Raw genomic sequence first — 12,181 nt, forward strand, 5'->3', positions numbered from 1 at the left:
TGCTCATAGCCTGAATGTAGCCCTACTCATCACTGTATGTAAAAAGGGGAAAGACAGCAAGAAGAAGAAACTTCTAGAAGAATAAGAAACATGGCCAGGGTATAACTCATGCACTGCCCCCCAGATGTTGGTACCAGATGGTTAGTGGAGCTGATGGCACTGTGTTGGACCAGAGAGCACGCTCTAAGGCAGTGTCTGAGAGCAGCAGGCAGATACAAGAACTGGTGGGGTTATAATACAGGTCTGCAAAATAGTGAATAGGGAGAAACAAGGAATAATTATTCAGGATTTCACATATCAAAGGTTACGTGTTCCTACTGAAATAACCAAGCAGAAAGGTGTGTCTCTTTACACAGCATATAACAAACTTTAGAGCACTTCACTGGTAGATGATACCCAGATCAAAGTGAATACAGGGTTCAAGTACAGATATGATAACTTCATGAAGAACAGATTCATTAATACTGTTAAACATGAAAGTTTGGATGCAATTCCCAGGTCAAGAAGTCCCTAAATACCAGGGCTGAGAGAGGGTCAAGGGAGAAGTAGGTTTCTACTCACCTTGTATTGCTTCTGCTGACAGACTAGACACAGTTGAGGTAGGATTAGGTGGCTTGGCTCCAGAATGGCCTTTCCAATACCATGATGCACGACTGTGAAACGTTGTAAATTTTGTTGCAGTGAAAAACTTTGTATTTAGCTTCCCCAAGGCAAACTAATTCCAGAGAGATGTTAGAGACAAAGGCTCAGAGTCCCTCTCACAGCAAAGGAGAGAGAATCACCATCAACAGAATCATAGAATCATAGAATGGTCTGGGTTGGAAGGGACCCCAAGGATCATAGAGCTCCAACCCCCCTGCCACAGACAGGGCCACCAACCTCCAGGCCTGGAGCTATACAAGGTTGCCCAGGGCCCCATCCAACCTGGCTTTGAACACTTCCAGGGATGGGGCATCCATCTGAAATAACAAGAGGTCGTCATCCAACAGCTGCAACTGGTAAGGAACAAACAGGATTCCTCTTAGTTTAAATTTCAACTTTTCTTCTAGTCACCAAAGACTGTACCCTTTGGGCCACATCTCTATAGTACTGCATGTCTCTTGATGTGATGTGTGTCTTCAGCCTGGAGAAGAGAAGGCTCCAGGGAGACCGTACAGCAGCCTTCCAGTACCTAAAGGGACTACAGCAAAGCTGCAGAGGGACTGGTTACAAGGGCAGGGAGTGACAGGACAAGGGGAAATGGTCGTAAACTGAAAGAAGGCTGGGTTAGGTTAGCTGTTAGGAAAAAATCCTTCCCTGTGAGGGTGGTGATACCCTGGCTCATGGTGCCTAGAGAAGCTGTGGCTGCCCCTGGATCCCTGGCAGGCTTCAAGGCCATGTTGGATGGGACTTTGGGCATCCTGGGCTAGTGAAGGATGTCCCTGCCCATGGCAGGGGGTGGAACTAGATAGGCAGTGCCATCCAGATGAGCATCTCCGAGAATGACCAGTGCCGAATGCTTCACAGGGTGGTGGCAGGAGCTCCTGCACTGGAGGTTTAACATATTGACCAGACACAAAACTTGTTCCACACTGGTGGTGGTTTTTTAGTACTTAATTGAAAAAAAACCTGGCACAGGTCTCGGACTTCACTGGCCTAGGTGATGTTCTGCAGTAGTGAGTGCACCAAGACATTAAGCACTGTGTAGAATAAGAGATTTCTGTGCATAAGTGATTGTGATTGCAGACCCGAATGATGAAAAATGGGGTGAGTAACAACCTGGATCTCTCATTATTTTTCCTGTCTTTCTTTTATCATTCCTTATGCATCTGCTCCCAACAAGCCAAAGCTTTCCCCTTTCCTCAGCCGCGTCTCTATGCTGCTGGTCATTTTTCTTTGGACATTTGGTGTCTGAAGGATCGCTTCTACCCAGATAATCGCTCTATCTGATGGGGATTTGTACTGCTGTCTCTCCCTGCTTGCCATGTGAAAAAAAAAAAGTCCTTACTGGGCTCCACAGAGCTTCTGGCACCTCTTCCTTCAGTGATGGGGTAGGGGGGAGCTTTGTTTCATTTGTCGGGGTTTTTTTCTTCTTTTTTTATCTCAATACCTGCTGTAACACTCTACACATCCTGCTAGACACGCTGCAATCCGTCCAGTCTGCGCCAGGCAAGAGTTTAGACATTTCAGGTGTCATCCATCCTTCATATATCGTGCATGCCTTCCCTTTCATGAGCCCAGCAGATGCCTTTAATTGCCAGCCACTGCTCTTGGCTTTTCAAGAAGTAGCAGAGGAACTATGGAGTCCCTCTGGCGAAGGATGAAACAAAGGGGCCCAGCAGTGTTATGACATTTTCTTGCACTGAACTGGCTTTGGGAAGAATGGGCTCTTTCCTCCCATTAGATAAGCACAGAAATCTTAAGCAGATGCTTGCAAAACATCAAACAAATGTATACTTTAAAAAAATAAATACGGGCTATACCCACATGCCCCATAATCTGGCCAATATTCAGCCGCTAACAGTATCTAGCCTTTCTCTGGTGAAGCCTGGAGGGAAAGGAAAAACCCACAGTCTAGTTACTCTGCAGTAAGACTGCAATTGGTTCCTCCAGCACTGTCACCCCAGGGTTGAACGTGGCAATGCCAGTGGCTGGTGGCCAGTCTCCAGTCCACCCAGTTGCCTGCAACTAGAGGAAAACACAGCCCTTCTCTCCATTGTGTTGTGTGTGCACTCCAGAGGCTTGAATCCATTGAAGTTTCACTTTAAATCAGCCTTGAGGTATGCAAAGGGGAATTTTGTGCCACAGGGAAGAAGGTGCAGCAGCCTGGAAAGCCTTAATTGCTAAAACCAAAAAGAAAGGATGTTTTCTCTAGTGCTTTGGTAACCCTCATGCTTCTGATTTCTAGGGCAGAGATAGTGGGGATTTCTTCTAGTTCCCTTGCATTGAAAGCCACAGGTTTGGAGTAAAGTTGGATGGAGGTATGTTCATTGAGAGGCATGGGAAAGGATTTATTGCACATTCCCCCTTCCCTCAACCTTTGGTAGAACAATATTAAAGAACATTACTGGTGCCAATAGCTTGACTTTTAAAAGCCCGTTGGAGTGCAGGTCATCCCTGTAATCCTCTTTCATGTGGATGGGTTGTGGTACCAGCTGTCATCAGCTCGTGTTCCCCATCCTGTGCAGGTCCTGCCTCTATCAGCATCCTTAATGGGCGATGCAATTTGTGTTCTCTATGATGCCCGGTGTCAAGCCATGCCCATTGAGACAGGAAAATTCACTACCCCCTTATTCCTTACTACTCAGCCTTTAAGGAAACTCTTTAAAATAGTCATGGTATCATGTGCTTTATACAGCAGCATTGTTTGTAACTGCCTCACAAACATTGGGTAGATCATTTCATATATCTCTAAGGGGAAAGGATGATGTTTCACAGCATAGCAACCAAGGCTGAGAACTCTGGATATGAGCTTCTGCTTCAGATGTTGGGTTTCACCTATTTAAGACATGATTTTTTGCAGTATGTTGCACTGCACAGCAAGTTCAGGGTACTGATGTACCAATAAAGTTAATGTGCTGGGAAACCTCCCAATATCCAGGACAAACTGGCACAAAACAGGCCTCCAGGATTCACCAGGGAAAGGCTAGGTACTGTTAGTGGCTGAAGGAAGTGTAACACCTTCCTTATGAGGAGAGGCTGAGGGAGCTGGGCCTCGTTAGCCTAGAGAAGAGGAGACTGAGGGGTGGCCTCATTAATGTTTATAAATATGTAAAGGGCAGGAGTCAGGAGGATGGACCCAGGCTTTTCTCAGGGATGGCAGCAATAGGACAAGGGGCAACAGGTGAAAGCTGGAGCAGAGGAAGTTCCATGTGAATGCAAGGAAGAACTTTTTCACTGTGAGGGTGACAGAGCCCTGGAACATGCTGCGCAGAGAGGTTGTGGAATCTCCTTCTCTGGAGGCATTCAAATGCTGCCTGAATGCATTCCTGTGTGATTTAGTCTGAGTGATCTGCTGTGGCAGGGGGCTTGGGCTAGATGGTCTTTTGAGGTCCCTTCCAACTCCTAATGTTCTGTGATTCTGCGAATATTGGGTGTGTAAGTAGATGTGCATATGTATACATATATACACACACAATGTTATACAAAGAACAACTTCATTAAATATTATTATACTTGCAAAATCAAATACTCTAAACTTAAGAAAAAACAAATACTGCTCATCTGAGCCAAATTTGTTAATTTTTATGGTAGCACTGGGACTCAAGGTGGTGATGGTTGAAGTGCAGGAGCAATGAGCGCCCCCAGCTGCAGTGGGAAATACACCTGTCAAATACCTGCATTTGCTACTTAGTGCATATATGTGTATATATACCATATATATATGTATTTAGGTATGTATCCCTAGCCTATGAGAGCCCTCTTGGCCGACGCCACCTAGCACCCTCCCAAGCTATCTGTCCCCAGCATCGTTTGGAAAGTCATTTGTCCGGGGCCTGCTTCTGATAAGCAGTTTGCAGGCAGCCATCCAGTTTGGGAGGGTAAAACCAGTGCATGTTTCTGCTGGAGCCTGAGTCCTAGGGAGGTTATTTATCACATCACAGTGGGAGTAGTGACACCATGCCTGTTTGGATGGGGAAACTCACTGCCCCTTGCCACAGGGCGCGATTCTCCAGGGAGAGTTCCATGGCCATTAGAGCCAGTTGCACGCCTTGCTCTGCATCCAGCCAGTGTAGCACTCATGTTTATGGTGTATGGGCTTCAATCTTTATTCATAAAGCAGCAGCTTTAGCTTTTCGTTGTCAACGTGGATGCTGAACTAATCAGAAAGCAGAGCAGAGGAAGGGTGGGGACCGGAAAAGAGGAGTTTGTGGGAACATAACAATGTTAAAAGAAAAAACTCTGCTTGCTGTCAGTTAAGTCTCTCCATTAGTTACCTCTACCATTATGGATTCATTTTAAGATCCAGACTTCAATATACATAACTTTAAATCACTAACATCCTTCATGGCTCTGTGATTTGCTGGTTCCATATGTAGCCTCTTGGCCCATTGTGTTGGCACAGGTTCAATTCTTGTTCTTCCTTTGGGTTACGGTTTCCTTGCTTTGATGGGGGGTGGAGGGGTGGATTGGGAGTGGAAGGAGCGGGAAAGAGCAAGAAAGGGGTGGTGAGATGGCAGGCAAGTGATGGGGGAGAGGGAAAGACTGGGAGGGAAAGTGGAGAGAGAAAGAAAAAGTGAAAATAACACAGCTTAAAATAAATAAGCAAAAGTAAAGAATCGGTGCAAAAAAAGCAGAGAGAGCAAAACAATGAGAAATGTCACCTTTAGCAGCCATCCCCATCCCTCTGAGGAGATACTGAGGAGCGGGAGGAGAGGGCTGAAGCAGCCTTTCCCAAGTGCCTGAAGTGCCATGCTGCTGTCCGGCCCCTCACAAACAGTCTCAGTCCCAGCCTGAACTTGATAATTAAGCTTAGATTTTACTTGGGGTCTGGGCTGACAGCTGTATTGAATTTTGGTTTATTGTGTGATTTATCAGGGCTGTCGATGGGCGTTTGGGTGATTTAGTGCTGCAAAAATACCTTGGAATGCAATGCACAGCAATATCTGCATTATTAATAACAATAATAATAAAGATAAATGTCCCTCCCCAGAGCTTTCGATGGCCATGCCACTCAATTTAACATGTTAACAGTGGCATGTGGCCTCTTGGTGGCACCTGATGGATTCAGGCAGGCAAAGAAAAGGTTATTTGTCAAGCATGCAGCCTCAACTGTACGGTATTTTGAAAGCTCCAGGTCAGAGCAGCCTGAGCCACATTCCTGTCCCTGACATCCAGCGAGACTGAACTTTGTCATGTTATTAAGCTGTCAGCAGCACTGGGGCGTTATTTAGATTTCTGGTGGGAACTCCTTGCACATGCTTGGGGTGTTCTAGTGGGATTATATCAACACCATTGTAAAACACACACAAATGAACTGTGCTGTAATTACCACATGAAGACCCCGCTTGGCTGGGTTAATCAGCAGAGAATGGAAATACCAGATAAACACAAATGGGCCACCAGGATGTTTATTCCAGTGGCACACAATGCCATTGTTTCCTACCAAGACCAGCCTGATTCTGGGGCTCCTCCAGCAGCCAAACCACCAGCTGCCAAGCCTCTGTGTTGTGCACAGAGGAGCAACATGGGGCTTTGTTCCTCCCCTGCACCAGGGTCCTACAGGCATGACCAACAGGACTGGGACTGGGAGGTTCTGTAAGTTGCAGAGAGACCAAGGGATTTAGATGCTGTTAAAAAAATGAAAAAGGAAAATGTTTTCTCTACATCCCTTCACTGGTTCCACTCAAAGGTCTGCTTTGCATGAGACTATTGTGCCTACCAGGTAGGACAGAGGCCGCTTTTTGTGCAGCCCTCCCCAGGATGCTCTCTGAAGTGGAAGGGGCAATTACGGTTTATGGGTTCCAGCTGCCTGTCAGTGAGGGTGCACTGGGGGAAAGCAGCTGTCCGGGGAGTTTTGTTCTGTTGGTTGCCATCCAACAAACCACAGTTCAACGTGCTTTTACCATTTGCTTTCTGGGGAGAGACACAACCTGATTTACACTGACTGCACTGCCCAGTAGCCACAAGCCACAGCAGCCCAGTGGTGGCACCCAGCACATCAGACCCATTTTATCTACATAGCACCTGGGTGCTGTAACTAATGCCATGGGCGGAGGTTTGCTGAGTGAACCGCTGAGCCCCTGGTAGATGTGCTTGCCTCAGGTGTTTGCTACAACCTCCATAACGCTGCCAGCAGGCAAGGGGTTGCCTGAGCACTCCTTAAGTCAATGGCAGTGGTTGGAGTAGAATCATAGACTCATAGAATCATAGAATGGTCTGGGTTGGAAGGGACCCCAAGGATCATAGAGCTCCAACCCCCCTGCCACAGGCAGGGACACCAACCTCCAAGCCTGGATCTACACAAGGCTGCCCAGGGCCCCATCCAACCTGGCCTTGAACACCTCCAGGGACGGGGAATCTACTACTTCTCTGGGCAGCCTGTTCCAGCACCTCACCACTCTTTCTGTAAAAAACTTCCCCCTAATATCTAATCTAAACCTTCCCTCCTTAAAGTAGTTTGAATGAGCGGTGAGGGTGCCTGTGCACAGGCCTGCCTGGCTCTGTCAGGAGCTGATGGTGGAGCACTTGGGTAATCCCTTCCTCTGGAAAAACTACAGGGGAGCATAAGGGATGGTGACTAATAGTGTGTGGGTAAAACCAGCATCCTTTGGCATAGGAAGCTTTGGAAGAGGTATTCCATACATCCTGATATCCAATTATACTAACATAGCAATATAATAATGAAGCATATATCACTGTATCGTTAATCTAGTAAATTCTTGAGATGCCTGTGCTGTTCCCATGAGTTTGCAATCCAAATGGGATAAAGATGTCTTATTGGAGCCTCCCTTTGCAGAGAGGGCATTGTCTAGAGATGTTCACTCATCACTCAGATGGCCATGTTAGTCCTCATCTCCTGGACAGTAGTGTATGAAGTGATCAGAGCCTTCCCATTCCTGGCATAAATAGAAGGGATTGCAGCACGGTTTTATCCTCTGTGGAAAGGAAAGTGTGGTTGTGAGTTACAAGTGAAACCTAGAGATGGTGGGTTGAGGAAAGAAAGCCAAAGCCAAGAAGTAATGATGTTACAGAGACTGACTAACCATGACCATCTCGTTGTTATCTCTTCCTTCCTGCTCTGTTTGCCACTTCTACCTGTGCCATACCCCATGTTAACTCCTGACTTCCCATGTCATGTAGCAGATTGATGTCTGCAATGCTCAGAACTTAGGGAACCTGCTTTGGGGGTTGGACTCATGATCTCTGGAGGTCCCTTCCAACCCCTAAAATTCTGTGAAAGTGTGAACTGAAGATAAAAATGCAACCTATAAATAACAGTGATCAAGATTCACTTATCTCCTCAGCGCCACCACTACAGCAGACAAAGGAATGAACTGCTCCTCTCTTACCTTTATGCACTGTGAGACTGGTGAAATCCCAGTGTCTCCCAAGACCCCCTTGAGAGCCATGAGGGTGGCTTTTCACCCACAGAGACCCAACCAGGTACCTCTTGCTGCACTGGTGACGTGGGGTTCTAAGGGCACTGCTCATTTTTATTAGCAGTTTTGGAAAATCTGAATGCACAGCTCATCTTTGGCACATGTCTCCTCAGTTAGGGGTTCTTCTGAGGAATGTCTGTCCCAGATGAAAAATGTTTTTTCAGCCAAAAGGAAATTCTTATTAAAAAATGTAAGCTAGTAAAAATTTGCTATATAAAATTCTGGTTTGGACACACATTCAAATCCCCACCAAAACAATTAATCTTCATTTACTAACCAGGATACCAAATTTAAATATCTCATCTAAAGCTGGTGTTTGGAAGCGAAATTACATTTTTAGGTCAGATGGCAGCTCAGAAGGAATTGTTGTTTCAAGTGCACTGCAACGGGAAATGTTTTACTTGCATTGCCACTTCATGCTTCCCTGCCTTGCTTTACTCATTTGCTGTCCTCTGAAACATGGGGCTGGGTGAACATCTTCATTTGTGGGTACTGTGGCACAGAACACAGGGGACCTACAATTTACTACTGATTCGGTAGGAATGAAGAGGGTGAAGAAATGATTTCCACTTCAGTCTCAGAGGGGTGGGCACAGGCAGCCCCTGACTTCTTTTCATTGGCACTCAAAGCTGGCCAGATGCAATCTGCGTGGGACCTTTTATTTCTTTGACTCCCACTTGAAAAAAATACATGGTCACATACTTATCCTTAAATCCAGGGCTGAAGTCGAGGGGATTATATGGTCTGTTGATCTGATAGAGTTTAATGTGTACTTGAAGACATGCTCATTTGGTTTAATGAATGGGAGCACTTCCACCTGGTCTAAAGAGAGTGATTGATTAAAAACAAAAAAGCCAAGATAAGGGAGAAGGTCAATGTCACTGTATGGGAGTGAGATACTAAAAGAAGCACCTTCAGATAGCTCCAGCCTATGAACAGCATTGATATCACCTTTAAAATCAGTGTCTACAACCAGGCACTAAAAATCTAGTGAAACATTATGTAGACAACAGAATTTGGAGGAGTTATGTAGTGAAAAATCACTCACTATGTAGCCCATGTTTTCCTTCTGGAACCCCACCCCCCCGGCATGGGGGTTGGAACTAAATGATCTTTGAGGTCCCTCCCAACCCAAACCATTCCATGATTCTATTCTATGGAAAGCTTTAAGCAGGAAAAGAAGAAATAAACACCTTTGCTCACAGTATGCTGAAGCATTAGCTTGCTTCATAATCTGCAGAACCAAGTCTTCTTGCCTTGGTACTTGTTTTCTGGTTGTCATCAGGCAAGATCTTCTGCAGCTCCAGAAGAAAAGGTATCATATATCCTTTTCCTCATACCTGAAAACCCAAAGTATTTAAGAGAAAAAAATTGAGCTCACCTGAGTAAGAGGGTTAAAAGCATTCCCCTGCAAAAGGGAAAGTACTGTGGCATTTGAAAGGTTATTATTCCTGGGACTCAAGGTTTTTACCAGTGATCTGCATCTGCAGTCTTTCACAAAACACTCTATCATCAAATGATTCAATGTCATCATCAAAGAATTTTTGGCTACTGACTTTCCTTTAATAATAGTTGAGAAGTTTAATGAAAGGAGAGATCTGCATAGATTTCTTCCTAAATTGGATGAGATGCCGCCTTCTTTCTTTTTCTCTCTCCCTCTTTTTTTTTTTTGGTAATACTTCTGCTCAGAGAAAATTATAGTTTCTGGTGCCAGTGATGTGCTCTGTATGTTTTGTTTATTACAGCGGTTTTAACTGGAACCATGGGTGAGGGAGTATCATTATAAAATTCTTGATACCCAAGATACATTTGCACAAACATAGTTGTGGGCACTGAAGGCAGTGGAGGAGATGACATTTTGGAAGTGTTTTCTTCTTATTTTAAGCATCTGCTCAGCCACTCAAATGTGGTACATGGCCACATGCTCTCTAGGCAGTGAGAGACCAAGGTCCTAGTTCAGATCAGACATTTGACCTTATGTGTCCATCCCCACCTAAGTGGAAACCAGACTTCCACAACTGCCTCTCCAGCCAAACCATGGTGGTGGTACCCCAGGTCGTCAGCCCCTTCCTGGTGTTTGCCACCAGTGGCAAAAGCACTGTGAGGACTTGTGTGACTTCTCAGAGGAGGCCAGTCTGAAGTCAAACAAATCAGGAGTGATTGCAGTTCATACCAAAAGCCTTCTGGGCGTGTAGGTTACCCACATGAAGTGGTTGGGGTTATCAGGTCATTGCCCCACCTTTGTGAATAGCAAGTGTTGGGTCCCAGAGAATTGCAAGTTCATTCCATGTCTGCAGCACTTATGCAGATGACCTCTGGAAATCAGGCCTGTTGGCTCTCTCTTTGAAAGTCTCTGTGTTTCTTTGGTTGCTTTTTTAGTGAAAATTAGCTGATGGCAATATGGAGGGAGGTCAGTTTTCTGTTTATCTTCAGCAACCACCGAAGGGCAATGTATTGCCTCTGTGAAGCTTAGTGCTCCTAGGTATGAACTGGAAGTCTCAGGGCTTACACCAACCCCTTCAGCTGGGATTGTCCTCACCTAATGTTGTCCGCTTGAGACCAGGGCGTCTGCCACAAGTGACGTGAGATGAGCACCTCCACAAAGCTGTTTACCTTGCTGGTTGTAGACATCTGTTAGTATGGGAGGAACCACCTTCTTTTCCAGTGGACCACCTCAGACTAGGCAATTAGGATGGCTGAAGACAGGTGAGAATAATCTCTCATGATGAATGGGACTGTAGGTGACCTTAACTGAAACCCTGGGCTTGCACGGTTTGCTGGATCAGGGCCTGGGCAGTCAGTAGCTGCTGTAACCAACTCCAAAGATTGCCTGTGGTAACATTCACTGGACCACCCCTCTGAAAGGGACAAATTCTGCTCCAGCCCCAGCAGCATTCCTCTCATTTGCAGTGCCATAGGTCAGCAATTAGGAGATAAATAACTGAGAACAGGTAGCTGCTGGCAAAATGTGATTAGTAAGAAGCAAATCAGGCAAGAGTTGTAGACATCCACACCTGGAGCCAGGGGAAAAGCTGCTACTGATGTCTCTGCAAAACAAATCTGTGGGGAGAGTCCTGCATGCTGTAAGGTTGTGTTGGTCTACAACCAAGGAGGGGAATATTCTGTAGCTGACAAGATCCCTGTTGGGAAGCACAAAGACAAATTTCTCTTTCGTCAGCACAACTGGAATTAATCTCCATTTGTTCTAGTGCAAAAAAAGATCTAAATTCACTCTGTAAACTTTCCCTATTCTCTCCTTTCCTGCCCCCTCAATGTGCATAAAAACGAGTCCTGAGCCCTGCTCTGAAGAAGTGACAACTTGAGGTCCACATGCTGGGAGTGTTTGGGAAATGTTTATATGACATCATCATCCGAAGCAGATGAGGAGGTGAGGAAGAAGGAACAACATTCTCAAGAAAGGAAGGAAATCAGTAAAAAGCTGGCCTGTGGTAAATTTAGGATAAACAAGTAAGTAAATAACTTGTTGACCCAAGGCGTCTTGTTAGGAGGGGTTGTGAAAGCGAAATGTGAATGTGGAATGCGTTGACCTGGGAGACCAGTAATGGGTTTGACTACTTTGGCTGAACCGTGTCCTTATGTTGCTGCTGCTGCTGTTGGCTTTTGGGGTATTTTTGACCAGAGACACCATGTCTTCACCTATGCTGATAGACCAAACAGTGCCAAGGATCATTCTCAGGTACAGCCCCTTGGTTGTCTCTGCTGTTAAACTGCCTGAATTTTCCCCAGCACACTCTGGCCTTATCCCAGCAGGGCCCAGTTGTGAGCTGGGAGCTAGCAGAGAACAGGGACCATTTCTAGTAGCAGTTTAGATGCATGGAAGAGTAGTTAGCAGAAGAAAATAGTTCAATTCACTTTTGAGCAATCTCCCAGTCAATGATTTCGCAGAACTTTAATATTTTGGGGCATTCTTGAAAACTAAAATTAGACTTACGTGCATATTTACTAGTATTGTATATCACTTCTGCTTTGGAATTTCCTAAATAAACAGGACTGATTAGTTTTACTACAGTACCTCATATCGATAATACATCAGGATACATTAATAACCTTTTAAGGGTAAGGAAACTGAGGCACAGAAA

The sequence above is a fragment of the Gallinula chloropus genome (genome assembly GCF_964237585.1).
Source record: "Gallinula chloropus genome assembly, chromosome: 3".
Lineage (NCBI taxonomy): Eukaryota > Metazoa > Chordata > Aves > Gruiformes > Rallidae > Gallinula > Gallinula chloropus.